We start from the raw sequence: 17,581 nt of genomic DNA, 5'->3' as shown, positions 1-17,581 counted from the left end.
GACCCCTGCAGTATGCCCCTTCAGTGTGAACTTGATCATTGAAAAATGGCCATTCATCACATTATGGCCAAGGTCAGAGACTGCTGCCCTGGGGCACTTTAGCAGGTATTATATTAACACCCAAGTGTTCAAGTGAGAACTACATTGACTTTGAATGTGCTTGTTTCACCCACCACGTTTTCCCTAGGACTGGCACTACTCCGAGAAGTGACACACAGACAACTTTACGACAATGCCAAAAAAATAACAAAAAAAGTCTCCCCAGTGCAATTTTTAAACCGGGGTGGGAGGGGGGAAAGTCAGCCAAACTCCTGCTGGTCATCTGCTGTTGGGCTGCTGGGAGCACCTTCTGGGAGCATATCAGTAGCGCACCACAGGCCAGGCCTTGGCATCCATGCCTTCCAGGTCCCCCCTCCACTACAGGCCGTGCACACACACACACACACACACACACACACACACACACACACACACACACACACACACACACACACACACACACACACACACACACACACACACACCACCATCTGCCTCCCCCCTGTTGGTTCGTTGGCCGGTGGGTCTGCACAGCCAGCCCCGGTTCCTTATTTGGGCACGGCGCCCACGGGTTGGAGCAGGAGTCTGAAGGGGGTAGCCGTCGAAGTAGGGGAGGAAGATGAAGAGCGGTGGGTGAGGGCGGTGCGCTCCCTGGTTTTATGGCGAGCCACTCTATAACGCCTATCACTGCGAGCAGCGGTGGCGGCGGCGGCGGCGGCGGCGGCGGCAGCAACGTCCTCCAGAGGGACTTCCAGAACGTCTCGGAGCCATCTGGGGGGAAGTGGAGCGTGGCAGGGAGCAGCTGGACGCTTACAGCTGCTGTTTAGGCCTTGGCAGCACCCTTCCATCAGTCAGTCAGCAGGAGAGAGAGACAAAAAGGCAGGGGGGAGCGCGGGCCAACAGATACTTCTCAAGTAGAACTGGCTCCGAGAGTGGGGAGAGAGAGAGAGAGAAAGAGAGAGAGAGCTCCCGCAGGAGCTCGGCACGCCAAGCGCCACTCATTAACTCACTCAAACCTGGGACTTGTGACCAACAGTTGAATGAAGATGTTTGAAAAGTACATGACTGGATCAGCGGTGAACTCCTCTGAAACTAAAAGTGACGGGTCACTCACTTAATCCTAGTTATAAATGTAGGATCAAGACAGAAAGACAGAAGCCCAGTGATGTGGTTATTTCCTGCTTAATGTAGCCTGCGGTGATCGCGTATCGACCACTGTGTGTTTACAGTACTCACCACAGGAGTGCTTTGTGAGACACAAAAAGTTTAGACACGAGGCCCATAAGTGGTGTGCTATTTGCGGAACTGGTCTGGTGAACTCTCCGTGGTCGGGGCTTGTACACACTTGTGTTACAAGGAAGTTCAGCACCAGAAACTTGTCATGCCATTTGAAATTATAGATGAGCACTGCGGTTTCTTGAAATGGTGTACTCAAGATGTTATCACCGGGCAAAAACAAGTGTGAACAAGGGCTTGTCAGATAAATAGCGGCGGCTCACTTTACACCTTGGGAATCTGCCTGGTCTTACGGCTGAACTGAACTATTAGGAAACACAGTGGAGGAGTTGAATGAATGCAAACAGGGGCTGTTTTAGTGGTCTCCTGTGACCATGACAAGAGCTTCTTGCAGCAACTACATCCAATTCCACATACTAATACAATACTGACAATCAATCACAAATAAGACACTTTCACATAAAAAGAGTTATTCTTTTAGGCTATTTTTAGAGAGTATTCATTACACTTCCTGGAGCAACACACATTTTTTTTCCAATGTCCAAAATCCCCCAACTCCATTATCCAACTGTGGGAAAACACGACTTCCATGTCAAGGCACACATTAATTAAAGGGTTATAGGTAACAAAACATATAGTGACTACCTCTCGTTTAAAAGCCCCAGGTCAACCCGCTAACCAGCCGACCACACCGCCCTGAGACTCAAAGCCGTAGACTGCTTCAGACACTCGGGTCCGCCAGCTAACTGGGAGAAAAAAAAAATGCCCCACTAAGACCAATTAAGGCCTTTACTAGGAGACTGAAAGGAAGACAAATGGAGGCAGAAGGCCCGATTACAAGAAACCTTTGTACAGATGTAAAGCAATTAGAGCAGTCTCAGGGGTCAGACAGTGTGGTACCTATGAGTCATGGATCCTACAGCCAGTCGAAAGCCGAACAATCCCTCTTTTCTGTTTAGGGCCCCAGTCAGCCTTTGTATTAGTGTCATATATCAGCCGATAGGCCTGGTATTGGTTTCTCCAGTGCAGGAAAGAGTCTGTAGTCGGTCAAAGAGGACCACTCCACCCTCCATTATCCGTCTATGGGGAGAACAGGGCCGCTTTTATCCGCTGCAGAAGGGGGCCTTTTCGATAAAACAAGGGCAGATAGGAAGTGTGGAAGCTCAGAGGTGTCTCCTTTCCACTGGGGAAGATTGTAAGGGGAGGTTAGGGCTGATAAAAGCCAGGGGTAATTATACTGTACTGCACAGCCCATTGCCAGTCAGAGCACACATTTGCCAATGCCATGACCTCCTCTATCACAACAGCACAGTGGCAGTAAACATCCAGCGCTTGCAGGTTGTGGTGTGAAACGCCTTTCAGAGCAAATATCCTCTCGGCGGTGTGATATACTATGGATACGTTGGCGGTGGCAAAGCCGCCTGGCTGCCAAAGACGAAAGCGCTTAAGATGGAGCGGTGTAATTATGCTTTTGTTTCCAATAATAATAAACCTCTTCTTCAATCAGCGCCGTCACAACACAAGCCGCAACGTGTAATCTTCCCTGATTTCCAGACCGTGGCACCGTACCGCCGCGAGTGCGAAGTGACACGGTCAATGGCGGTCAAAACAAAAGACGGGCGGAGCGGGCAGTTTTGAATTACAGCCCTGGTGTTGAAAGAGTAACAAATTGATCGCTAATGGAAATTTATGTTGAATGGTGTGATCTACAATTAACCAAAGCAGAAAAAAAATAACGTTTGGTGACCCAGGGAATATGAATTAATTTTGACAAATGAAGGCCCAGGTTATTATGCCCTTTTCCCCTTCCTCCAAGAGCAGACTAGCTGAAGCCCTCATTATTTACGAGCGGCTTTAGAAAGCAGGTAGGGAAGAATGAATGTGCAGCTGTCAATGTGTGTAATGGGGCTAATAATGGTGTGGCGCGCAGTGCATAATGATCGCCCCCCGACCAGCCTCCGCCCCCACCACCTCCTCACCGTACAAAAGCTATCATATCTTCTCTGCTATTTTCTAAGAGAAGCACATTCCTCAACAGGGGCTCCTATGCACCCGATTCCTTTGTGCTTCCTGTAGCCAGAAACCCGGTATGGGTGAGTCGGATTCCAGAAATCTGCCAGTCTGGGTTTGTTTCCAGTGGCTGTGGTTGTGGTCGTCCGAAAAGGTTCATTTACACGTAGCAGGCGGTCCAAATAATACAAGCACCTCAAAGCTCTGGAAATAATGTCTTGATTTAACAAGGATTAAAAAAAAGTATCTGCTTTCTCGATATGTATCATTTCTCGGACATCATACATTTTGTACATGAAAACTTAATGTGAACGGCAGTGTGCTGAATCGACTATATTGTGTGCTCAGGAAAATCATTTGATTCAACAGTTTAAGCTGAATCAAGTCCCCAGGGCTGGTTAAAGACTTCAGCAGATGGTCCAACACTCCATGAAAAAAAAAGGAGTTGCTCCAAATTATTTTTGGCTAAAGTGCACGCACATGTCAAAAGCGAATGCCAAACACATCATTTCATAAAGAGAAAAAAAATCCCGGCCATATATAACAAGAAGAAAGAACGAAGGGAAATATTATAACGCGGAGGTCGGCGAGACCCACAGAAAGCTGTTGAAATGCCAAACACATGATACTGTCTGGTCGGCGCTCATCTAATTTACTGCCAGGCTCTATCCAGCTCTCGCCCCGTCCCAGCTAATCAGCGTCACAGCATCACTGTCTCAAGGGGATAAGCGTGGTTCTGCTTCAGATCAGGGAAACAATCTTCAGCTTGGACGAGTCACAGGGAGAGCAACCATCGGCAACGAATCAGACCTGCCGCCCCTGGACCAGGCCTCCGGAGCGGGCCCCGGCCGCTCGCACAACCCTTCGTCTGTTGCCAAGAGATTAAGCGCAAAGATGTGTTTGGCAGGCGGGCGGGGAGAGGGGGGGGGGGAGCGGATACACGTTAAAGATTTGGAAGTATCACTTGGGAGATTTGGTATCAATAAAGACACAGACCGCCGGAGACTATGATCCATGACAGGGACTAGGCCGGGGGGGGGGGGGGGGGGGGGGGGTGGGGGCGTGGGGGGGGGGCATGGGAGCTCATATAAGAAAAGCTCATATCCTGTGACCCTCTGTCCACCTCCGAGCACTCACCCGCCGCCCCACAACCCATGGTATAGCAATATAAAACAGCTGGGAGCGCCGGCTCACGTCCTCGCTGTTCTTCAGTGTTGATCGAACAGAAGACAACCTCGCATTCCGCCGGCGTCGGAGTCCCGGTACGGACATGTGGGGAGAGCTGGCGAGCTTATCACCAACACAGGATGGGGAAACATGAAGGCTGATTGGCCACAGATGCAGCATCAGTGGGAGGAATATCTCTCTCTCGGCAGCGCTCGGGCTAGCAGAGATTACGGATCACATGGTGGGTTTATAGTTGATATATTTTTATATAATTCCTTGTCTGTAATCGCCATGCTGTTGTCCTCCTTGATCCATAAAGAGCAGCATGATGGTTTGATCAGGCTTGGCTGGACAGTTTCTAGGTTTGTTTGAACTCTAATATGCTGTACCTACTTTAAAGAGTTCTTGAGCCTTTCTCGTAAATCGTAAATTACCTGCCTCTGTCAATAGCAGCAATATCCCAGATGAAGGTAATAAATATAACCCTAAACCTAACAACTAACCATCCCACATAAATTAACAGAAAAATAGAAAACACAGTGGGAGTATACAAGAGATATGAAATGATATGATATACAAGAGATATGCAATGTTCAAGAGTGAATGTAAATGTCTGTGCAACGTTAAAGTGGCAAAGTCATTTTCCATCAAAGTCACAGTGAACAACTATCACAGCAGCTGAACATCAGCTAAAGCCATCACAGAGTGCCATTGGAGATGACTGATGAATGCAGCCCAACTCCCTACCAGAAAATCTCATAAAATGAGAAACAGAACCTGGGAAAAAAGAGCCTCTGAATGTGTCATGAAAGACAGGCCAAGGACGATGCAGCCCAAGCGTTAGATTGCTTTCACATCAGATGATTAGCCTCATCCATGCTAATTACAGTGAATGGGAACTAATTAAGAGGAACTACGCGTTGGCTAATGAGGATTTGGGGCTCTGTCCATCTTAGGACATCGTTTGCACTGAACCCACTCCCCCACCTCCTCCCCCTACCCCCCCCCCCCCCAGTCCACACTAGTGGACACACACACACACACACACACACACACACACACACACACACACACACACACAGATTCTGCTCCTGTTTAAAATGTATTTTCTTGGAGCAGACCATTGTTTTACATTCAAAAGATATAGATGAAATCATACTGTTATGCCAGTCACTATCTGCAGCAACGGGATGAACTAAATCCCCATTGACAATAACACAGGGGAAACCTAACATTACATCATTGACAAATCAAAAAACGCTTTTCATTGGAAATAAAAGAGACAACCTGACCAGTGCATTCTGGAGCACACAGTTATTTGATGTAAAAAATAAATAAAATAAGGAAGTCTGATTCACCCATCCTTTTCCTACCTGCTATTTCCTAATGATGTGCATGGCACTGGTCTGAATCTAATAAGCAACTGTTGTGGTGGGTTGAAGACCTCCAGTAGCACACCAATTATCTCAGCAGCAGTAGCAATGGCATCCACTCAACCTGGCTGAGGTCTGGGAGGTGGGGGAGCACCGGTGGTGGTGGTGGTGGTGGTGGTTGGGTTGCTGTGTACGAGGTGGGCCAGGTTAGGCAGGGCAGGACCCTTGACTCTCAACTGCTGAGCTGTTACACAGAGGTTTCGCCAGTGGTTTTTCCCCCATGCAGGCAGACAGGAACCTAATTAGGGCAAGAGGACACAGCTGAAGCTAGCTAGCTAGCTATGCCGGTGTCAGAGAGGAAGGCCAGATGCCCCCATTTTTCAATTTTTGACGGAAACCCCTGACCTACATAACAGAGTTTTAAATCCTAAACTAGGCCTTCTATGTCTGGATATAGGACCATCCAAAGAGATATAAGTGCCGGTAAAACCACAGGCAATGAAGTTTGCTTTAAGATACTCATAATGTCACCACAAAGGGCATTATAAAGCTAGACTATTAGTGATGGTCATATAAAAGTAAAGCTTGACAAATTCCCACTTCCAGCTGAATCCCAGTCTAATAGTTTTAATCTGAAAGCAGGCCGTTCCGCTCCAGTCTTAACCAGTGTTTGACATTTTCATTAAGCACTGGAAGCCTCAACAGATCTATTGCTTAGTAGTTCGGTTTACCTTGTCACCTGGCTGTCCTAAAGAGCTGAAAACAGGGTTGGCATCAGTAATTTGCCAAAACGCTCGTCCAAACCGACAGCCACGCTTGCACAAACGGTCTGCGCACAAAACTCACACGGGCATTTGACGCGCACCTACGCTTCAAAAGTGAGCACAGGCATATAATTAGGTACATGCGTCGCAATCAGAGCCCAGAGAAGAAAGCCCTCCGACGGCTTGTTTTGCTAACCCCTCCCCGGCTCCAGGCGGAGGTCCACTTAGCCCATCAGAACCAGCCCACCGCTGAAATCAAAACACCCCAAATCTCTCCATTCCGCCGCAGCACCGCTGATTAAATGTGCAGACTGCAGAGTGCAATTTGCTAAATTACAAGTATTTTGCACATGTAAATATAGTTTAATTACTGCAATTAAAGGAGATTATGGGAGATTGGCAGATGGGGAATGAAACGTTGTTTTAATTAGGGTTTGAATGCACTGTAACACAAACAGAATGTTAACCGAGCTCCCCACCACCGCACACCGTTCTCAGAGCCGAATGGGCTGTTAGTGCCTGACAAATTGTATCCTGATGCAGCTTTTTCAAAGCTTATAATCACCTGCAGTTACGATATCAGCGTAACCTGAAAATGAGCGGAGGGAAAAATTAAGGTTCAACGAATGGAAGAAGTGAGACGAGAGAGGGAGAGAGGGAGAGAGAGGGTGGAGAGAGAGAGCGAGAGAGGGTAGAGAGAGAGAGAGAGAGAACAACATCAGCATCCAAAGAGAAGAACAAGAAACAGATGGGACTGCCCTCAAACGCCCGCCCTCTCAACGACTGGTACGTTGAGTAAGGATGACAAGTCAAAATATTTTGACAGCAGTTAATATAGCATTAGAGACAATTAAATTGGATTTGGATCCTGAGATCAATCACAGTGAAATTAGAAACAGCCACGGCGCTCCGAGGAGAAGAAGGAGGCGCAGAGACGAAGAGAAACAAAGAAAAAAAGCAGTTTGGAGAACCATCAAAGCCGGAGACGGCAACAAGAGTGAGCCCAGCCGACGGGGCAGTTCAGAGCGGAGGAAAGAAAGGGAGAAAACCCAGACTCCTAATAAACAATGCAAGGATCAAAAAGCTGGAGCTTAATTACCGTAGATTACAAAGGTGGGCTGACATAATGCTGTTTAAACTAAACGCCTTCACGTCTAGCAAATACAATTAGAACCACCTGAGGCCAGAGAGAAAACACATGTTCTGTTCGATAAGTACATACATCACTGTGACTGGGGGCCAAATGTTGGTATATCTCATTCGGAGGGATTTTGGGGTCATGTACTCTAGATTAGAAATAGAAATCCCCTCTCCCCCGGATCCATACGGCGGGCCAGCAACATTTAATACATTCCAGTCAATAGCCTATTAGAAATTCTAATTGAAAGTTCAATGCCCTTACTTCAGCCTGCAATAGAGATTCCCTTTGGAAAGGCATTTAGAGGCTTAATCTCTTTATCATGCGGTATTTGGAAACCTAACTTTGTTCTTGTTAGGCAAATCAATTGCATTCATTTACAAATGGGGGGGAAAATGTCACCTTTTATCCGTTAAATCTCCGCTTAGAAACAGAGCCATATTAAAGCGAACTAGTGTCTTCATCCTATACCAGTTTAAAGAAGGTGTCATCAGAGGCTTGACCTACAAATTGTAATTACCACATGAAAAATTCAGGTTGAGATATGAATAGCGGTATTCTCAGAACAAGTACGTCTCAGCTAATTAAATCTTTAAAGAGCGTGCACACACACACACACACACACACACACACACACGCATGTGCACACATACATGCACGCGCACACACACACACACACACACACACACACACACACACACACACACACACACACACACACACACTACTACAACCATTTTGTCCTCTGTGAGTGTAAATTGTAACTATGAATAATTATATTCTGTCTTTTAGGTTTTGGCCTTTTGGAGTCTTAACAACTTGGGTATATAAAGGGATCTATTATTTTTTGTGTCCGTGTAGTTATTACTTAATTATTATCTGTATTCATTTTACAAGCTAACAGCTTTTTATGACTAAATGCACTTCCTTAATTAGGTGCTGCTCGTGCTGCTTAGGCAGCATGGACAGGTCTGTTTGGGCTATCATAACCATTCATGGAGACAAAGTGAAAATACACAAGCTGCATTATTGTTCTTTTTATTTGGCAAATATGAGCATTCACACCAAACATTGATTGATGAACTCTTAGTGACTGCTTAACAGAAATACTGCGTATTTCTGTTCTGGAACAATATGCCTGGAACGATATGCCAACAGAAATACTGCGTATTTCTGTTGGCATATTGTTCCCTGCAATGTCAAACAAACAATTTCTAGGTTTGACTTATCTCTTCAAAACATGCTCGTCATGTAACATCAGAGGGTTATAAACAGGGGTGCACATAACTTTTTTAGTGAGTTACTCAGGTGAGTACCAGGAGATGGTGTTTGGTACGCACCCCACACGTAACATCTGATCAGATGTACCGTGTGGGGTGCGTATGAAACCCAGTTTCACAAAGGAGATTCCATTTTCAATACACGACTTCTTAAGCACAGCAGTGTTTTTTGCTCCAACTGCAGCAGCTTGGCCACGGAGCGTTTGAATATCTCACAAAAGGAACTTTGAGATCAGCTGATTTTGCACAGTTCTCCAGTGTGTGTGTGGTGCACAGCGCACATGAGCACACATTTCAGTGCGCTTATCATTCGTTTCGAGCCACGGCACATCTTGGTGCCACTTTTTGACAATTTCAACGATTTTCTTCTGCTCCTTCTTTTGCCTTTTCTTTGCAGGTGGCGAACGCCAAAGTAGCTGCTCTTTTTGATTTTGTTTGTTATGCAAAAGCATTGTAGTGACACAAGTGACGTTATGCATCCCTGATTACGGCATGCATGCGTACTTACGTACCAGTTATGTGCACCCCTGGTTATAAAGTAGCTTGTGGTGAAATACTCCTGCCAAACTGAGCCACACTATTCTAGAACATTGAGGTAGGTGTATATCAATGAAACAACAAACACAGAAGGAGACTGTGAGGTATTACACAGTGATTGTGAGGCTAGTATTACACAGTGAGTCTAGACAATGGCTGATGACATTACGGATTTGGAAACCAACCAGATGTGTGGACCTTAAGCAACTTTAATTACTGTAAAGAAAGCCTAGGAAATAGAAGGGCGATAGAGGTGGGATGATTTACCAAGTCACCCGCGCTGAGCCACTGCAGTTGGTCTTCAGCCAGTCAAAGCTATTGAATAATGCATAGGCCCTAGCTTATGTGAAAACAGCCACGTTTTCTGGAACCAACTGGAAACCTTATACAGCCTCATCTTCCCCTCTCCTTCTCATATTTTCCGTGGATTCCAAATCATCTGGGTTGCTTTAGAGAGCCCTATGTCATCTATAAAGAGCTCCTGTCAGACTGCCTTGGCGGCCTTTCATTGCTTCTCTCTTTTCACGCTTCTCTCTCTTTTTTTTCTCTGTATAGCCATGTGAAAAGAAAAGACAGATCACAGGGGGGGCTTGAAGGGAGAAAAAAAGAACATTCAGTGGTCAGTTGGTTAAGGAAACTTCAACATCCAAAGTCTTTAAATTGTCACATAAGTCACTGGCTTCTAGACAAATTGAACAAAATGGCCCCTTTCAGAAGCCTCAGTTACAGTGCACGTCAACTCCGGGTACAAAGGGGGGCTTCTGCTACAGAAAAGCTGAATGGTGGCATTATCCTTTCCATGGCTACAATGTCCAAAGGCCCATTTCACACCTACCGCCACCTGCTATGAGCTCTCTTGAAGTTCTTAAGGGAGAATGATGACGACTGCCATTGCATTGAGAGAGGAAGCCAAACAGCCGTGACCATACTGATTTAAGACAAAAGCTCCTTCACCCTTCCCGGACCCCGCTTGCTTTACCCTGATGGACAAGCATCACAGATACTCGCCTGATGAGAGGACCGGTGGGGGGGGTGGGCAAAACGGGGGCCCGAAGAATGCATTCACAGAGGAACTAATCACATTTAGCTTTTCAGTCTGTGTGTTGTGTTTTGACTCCGGCGCCTCTGGTGAGTTTCGCAGTTGTTTTTTTTCATGAACATACCAAGATGTCAGCTCACGTTTAAAGGGATGTCTACACTGTAGAGAAATGTGAGAATGAAAACACTGAGCCGAGGCAAAACCCTAGTGCGGATGGTAAAGGTAGTGTGTAAGCAGACGATATATAGCTTCTAAGATAAACGCGTGTAGTGTGTGATACCGTCTCTCAATGAGAGACCTTTTTATGCTTTTTAATGTGATTATGCTGTGTTATAATGTTGATTCCACATATGTGTGGAATCAAAATAGACCACATTACCACCTCCCAGCCTCCCAATCACCCCGGCTAATCGAATCACTGGCTCAATTCGAAAGAATTACTCATACGTACCAGCGAGATGATTTATCATGTCCACTTACCCAAAAGTAATTCCACCAAAACATAAACCATCTCCAAATGACACCACTTTTCACCGCATGCCTCATTCTTCTTCACATGAACACACGGGTAACAATCAAAAGATGAGCAACTGTAGGAGGAAGCCAAGAGGAAACGGAAAAAAAGGAGGGAAAAACAAGACAGAGGCCCGGAGTAATGGAAGTAATAACAGCCTTGCAAATTGAGTTGTCTGAGAATGCATACAAATATGGCTACCATAACAGGGCTGCTGACTTTGTAGACTTGCCGCAACAAACCAAAATTGACATGATATTAAGTTAAAGAGCAGCGGGGAGTGCTGGGCGTAAATCAATGTTGAGGTCAGCATGAGACGCCACGCTTTGGCAATATCCCACCACAGAGGTGCAGAGACGGGGCCGATAGGGAATTTCATTGCGTGTCCAACTGATCTCTGAGCATGCTTTTCCTTGGCCTGGCCTGGGCCTGTCAAGGGAAGGCAGGAGGTTATTCATGTGAATCCGACTCGCCGTGACAACACGGCTCTGAGATGAACCAAGGATGAAAGACGGCCCTTATCTGGCAGGCACGGCTCTCTGGCCTGTGGTGCCGTGGGGACCGGCTTTCAACTTCAAACCGTAAAGATCAAGGTCCAGCCATGGGCCATGCATATGTAGTCTGCTGGGAAGGTGGTGGTGGTGTTGGTGGTGTTGGGTTTTCACCTGCTTGCTTCTCTCCTTCTAGCCTGTCAACAGATTACCTTTTTTGCGCTGGCGCCTACAGAAAATTACACGTCAAAGAATTTGACTAGGGCATAGGCGTAAATAGAGACAAGGCTTAAAATGATGCCTCACGGAAAACCTAGAAAAGCATAAAAGGTAAATGTAACGCAGGAAGATTCATTCCAATTCTCCGTCGGAGGATGTTATCTCTTGACCCGTGCGCCGGTGTAGAAGCGCAAAGGGGCTGTATCCATGGAAATGGCCGCCCAGAACACAAGCTTTATTCCATGACCCTCAAGACGCAGAGGTGCACGGGAGTAAACCTTACGTTCAGCTCAGCTCCCCTGAATAAAACATGGAACAACAACCCAGAGAGCTGTGTTTCATGGTTATGAATTAGGTAAACACCGCTGCTTCAACAGGGAACTGTTCTTTAGGCCGTATATATATCAAGACAGTACAGCCCTTCGCAAAATACAAGACGCACGATACATGTCCTTAATGACCAGGAAGTGGTAAGGCATCAGCCCACAGGCCCACTGCGGACGTTGGGGTATTATAATAGCAATAAGGAGGAACCAATGCCGTTTTGGAGAGGAGGTATGCGGAGTGTATGGCTCTTATTTGTGCTGGCTGACACTGGCTGAGTGGGGTAATGAATACACAGTATTCATTACCCTTCCAGCTGCCATACACTTCCAGCTGCCATGAGAGCGACTTGAGTCTTTTCGAAGGCCATGTTGGTTCGTGGTCTTTGAATGCATCCCTTCCTTGCCTGGACTCTGTGAATGTGGCCTTGTTACTGTTCAGCTGTGTATGGAGAAAATTGTTTTTGTTACTGTTTGTGGAAGTTTTTACAGAAGAAATGGTTGTTCACATGTAGCTTTCTCTGTTTTGAAAAACAGAGAAAGTTAGCCGAGAAGCCTGCTGATTAATACATATATTCATAGCTTGTATACCCTTTATAGTTAACAACAAAGCCATGATTGCTCGAAGTAAGCAAGGTTTCCAGCTTTATGATGTAGACCTTTTCTATGATGTAGAAAAAAAGGAAACATCTGACAATGTGTGCGAAAATAGAGAAACATCACAATTGTTTGGAATTCGACCAATCTATACAAAGTGACGTCTTCACATTACAGCCTGCTTGTTGTGTACACAAGCTGCTCAACATACACACACAGACCCACCCACCCGCCCACCCACACCCACCCCCACTCACACACATCCACCCACACACACCCACCCCCACACACTTAGTGGATGTTCCAAGTGCCAGTGCATTAGAGCAATCACACTATCAGACAGCTCTGCTCTCTGGGGGAGTCCACAATCAGACCTTGTGGAACTGCTTCTGTCCTTCAACAGGCAATTAACACTGAGTCCATTATAGCTCTCGTGGGAGCCACTAGCCAGGCCTGCGCTGGGGAGGGGAGTGAGGGAGGGGGGAGGGGTGAGGGGGAAGGGGGGGGGGGGGGGGATCAACTCAAAGGTCAGTGCCTGGAAGGAAACCGGAGCGGGGTTGGATGAGATGAGAGTCACATGCATGGAGGAGAAGCGGACGGTTGGTGTGTGGCGGAGGGGGAGGGCGTCAGCTGCCTCGTACCAAATGGAGTGTAAAGCAACCAGGAGCTATTAGCTATTTGTCACCCGCCGGCTTATCACCGGGGGTATGGGGGGGGGGTGGGATGTGTGAGCTTTTTGGACACGGTTTTTGCATCGGCCACAAAGGCCAGGGTTGAGGGGACACCCTCCCTCGCGCCGTTGTCCTAGCCTGGCCTTTCCAAGGCCGAATCCATAGCGGACTCATTGCAAACCGATGAAGAATGTTTTTCCGCGCGGTCTGATCCGTCACAACTCATAAATGTTTCAAGACCCTTTCCCCTGTTTCTTTTGATCCCGCTGTAAGCCGAGGAGAAGTTGTTCACGCTGTGCGATGCAATACGCTCTTCCTCTATGGGGAGCTCCGTCCAGCATGGGGCCCAGACCCTGCCCTCTCCTATTTCCTCCGGGAATGGAGCATGGAAATACAAGGAGATGTTGTATTCATATGTGGAATGTGACTACGTTCAAATGTTCCGGCGATAGAGGAAATAAAATGAAAATAAGCCCAACTCAACATGGCGTCTCCAATGAAGTAAGCGGGGAAGGGGGGGGGGGGGGGGGGGGGGGGGGTAGCGCTAAAATATTTTGCCATGGGTAATCTCAGGTGACTTTCTTGTCTAAGAGGGATCATCCATTCAGTATATCAGTTGTTCACAAATGATGATGATGTTGAACTGATTTGCCAGAAATCTTTCTATGGATTTATTACACATACCTGATATTCAGTGCTTTAGGTGTATTCTGTGTTTTAATTATTTGAAGCTGCAGTACAAGCTGTGGCAGAAGGCTTCAGCGGCATAAGCCTTGTGCCTCCCGGTTAAGTCTGATTTGGCACTGAATTTGTGCAAGGGACTTTCAAAGAAACTCTTCAATTATTAATTCACTGTTCTATTAAATCCATTATTGTTATATCCTCTTCTAAATGACACAGGGACGTGGTTAATTAAGATATGTTTGGGCTCTAGTGGATTACTTCTGTTAAAACAACTGTACATGGACAGCACTTTAATAGAATCAACAATCAATTTAAAGAGGGAAACACAAATATAATTGTAACATACATATTGCCTCAATTTAATATCAAACGAGAATTTAAGCACTGTATACAGTGTATTGGGCATAGAAAAACACCTTTAAAAGCAATTTAAATGTATATATATATATATATTATGGTGCATATGCATTCTTCAAGAAATCCTCCATTACAGTATATCTCTAACTGTTGGGCATGTGCATACGTTTAATGTTTATACATGAGTTTAAACAGAAATGCTGCTGTATATGCTGAGACTCTGCCTAACAATACAAACTGAGCTGGGCAACCTAATAGGTTTCAGATTGGACTGGGAGGCTCGGCTTGGGTATCTCAGCTCATTTTCAGAAATCCACTTGAAGAAATAAATCAAAGCAAACCACAAGTACAGCGTGTTCAAAGGGTTCCCAATCAAAAATAAAACACAACAAAATCCATGATGAGGTACGATACACTGAAACCAATGAGCCACCATTCTTTGTTATTGATGTGCGAGGATGCTTTCTCCTAATATAGATGTGCTTCCTTGAACCCTTCACCTCTCTCCTCTTACAGCTGCTCATACTTGTTCAGACTGATATCTGTATGGCTTGGCAAAGCCCAACTAACCATTCCAGTCCATCAACAGTGGCGTGCGCTGCCTGATATAAATAAGTCATACTAATCCAGGATGTATGCGGTTTTCCTTAGCAACTTTCCCAGAACGTTGTGTGATTAGTTAACCGTAATCATTAAATTGCATTATGACAGGTATACATTGCCAATAAGAGCGAGTTAAAAAGGTAAAACTTGTGAAATATTGTTCAAGAAATAACGAGTTTCCCTTCATTTCAGAACAAATTTGACTTTTTACATTCAACAAATGACCAGGGTCCAATTGGTTGGAAACTGTTACTCTAAATACGCAACAAAGCAATCTGTCCATTTCCCATCAAATGGAGTTATGGTCACATTACATGTTTGACAGGCTGAACTGGAAACGGCACTATTACACCTTGGTTTAAGTTTACTAAAACCATTCTTCACCTTTACTGCCTTGTCCTACTATTGATCTGCTGCCAGGCTTCTAGAGAGAGCTCGAGTGAAAAAGCTTTACTTGGTCATGAGCAAATCCTTTGGTTGTAGTAGGTTGTAATTCTCATGCAATTTTCAAACTTTACATATTTATCTTTTTTATGTTCCAATATTTTGAATTTTCCAAGGGGAAACACACACACAGGACAATATAATTCCGTGCATAACAAACAGTCAGCCTGACTCCTATTCTTACCAGGCAGCATTTCAACTTTTATGCTTCTCTTGGAAAATGAGAAAAACATCACATTGATGCTCTGTATTTTCTTTGGTAGATTGCCAATCCCCCATTTCTGGGTCATTTTAACATCCGTTCTTCCACAATAATATTACTCTACTTAAATAATAGCAATCACACTGAAACTGTTTTGACAAACTCGTAGGTGGATTTTAGATTTTTCTCTTCTGAAAACCACAGGGGTTGCAGGGTAGGGGCCTGGTGATTGGTATGAGGCACTGCGTTATACAATACCTTACGCTACACTGAGAAATAGCTTCAGAGTAGCACTAACACAATCATCAATAACAAGATCCCATGTTCTGGAAAAAACAGACTTATTAAAGTAGAGACTCTTTAAAATGACTTTAAATTAACCAAGGCATAACACGCTTTCACAAATAGCTGCTGTGGGGGAAATGAAGTTGTTAAGGAGTTTCTGTGATTCTATGCAATACGATGCAACTATAGCAACACTGCACTGAATACATGAAACTGAAACCTTGGCGATAGGTTGAGGCCTATCTACACATTACACGCATTATACTCCTGCTACATGAATTACAATGTTGACAAAAAGCTTTTATTTTCTTTTACCAAAGCACTTGCTCTATCTTTCTGCACTTTATCCTCCTCTAAAGTAGCTTCCTGTGTGACCGAATATGTTCCTTTCAGTTTAGGTAATGCAATATTAATTTCCAGACCAACTATAACATTACAACTTTACAACTTTATTTTCCACACAATGAGGAACATCACTTCACTTGCAATATACATACTGTACAAGTACATTACAGTACATAAGGTTATGTCGGAGCAGTCATACTATACTACCCTATACTACAGTAAATTAAATAGAACGCCTCAACTTAATATAATCAACATATGGGGAAGACTTGGACTAACAATAGCTGGACGGTCCTGCTGAGTACTTCATGGACTAGCATTCTGGCTTACTGTGGGGATTTGTCGATTCCTACGGGAGGTGGCAAAGTATGCTGTTCGGGCCAGCAGCTGGCGGCTGAATGCCACGCATCCACATGTAACCCTGGTGTTGTGATCTTAAAGCCCTCCAGTTGATATCCTCTTGTAATCCCTGGGACCATCAACTCAGTCCACGCGCACCACGATTGTGTTCCAACGTGATACGCTCGCGGTGCTGTATTAAGATGGCTTATCATTGACGTTGCATGACCCTGTGAAATGGGTGGCTGTTTGCCACATGCAAAAGGTCGGACGAAATTAATCCATTTATAGCTGTGTCAGGGCCTTAGAAGCACTGGCACAACTACTCGGAGCGCTTTGATCGAAAGGATTAAGGTAATGAAACAAACGTTGCCAGCTGGAACTTTATAGCCCCCGCTGCCGGCTCGATACATCTCGGTCCAGGGGTGCGGGGTTGAACAAGAACAAGCAGGATGGGCTGTGATTATCAGAGGGCAGGCTCGCAAATCCTTTTTCTTTTTTTTTTGCACAAATCCAAGCGCAAAATCTTTAATCTTTTTTAAAAGCTGGCCAACAGCGAGTTATTTGCAGATCAATGTCCACCGTCCAATGCCGTTCGCCGCTCTGGGCGTCGATAGCGGGGGGCCGTCGGGGGGGTTGGGGGGGGGGGTGGAGGAGCGTGGGCAATGAATCAGTAGAGTACTGGAAGGCAGTGCTGAGTCACACAGACGCACACACTGAGGATATGGATGCAAAGCACCAGAGCATTAGCGCATGAGCTGCGTTGTTTGGCTAAACCGCCGTCCATACAACAACATATCAAACGGCTGGGGCCGGGGTGGAGGAGGAGGAGGAGGAGGAGGAGGAGGCCTCGGTTACATATATCAACACCGTAACACTTAGCCGTGCAATTGTAAGTGCTTGCCACTTGTTTCTATGAATATC

This window comes from Micromesistius poutassou (genome assembly GCF_964030765.1).
Source record: "Micromesistius poutassou genome assembly, chromosome: 10".
Classification (NCBI taxonomy): domain Eukaryota; kingdom Metazoa; phylum Chordata; class Actinopteri; order Gadiformes; family Gadidae; genus Micromesistius; species Micromesistius poutassou.
Note: the sequence above shows the minus strand (reverse complement) of the source record.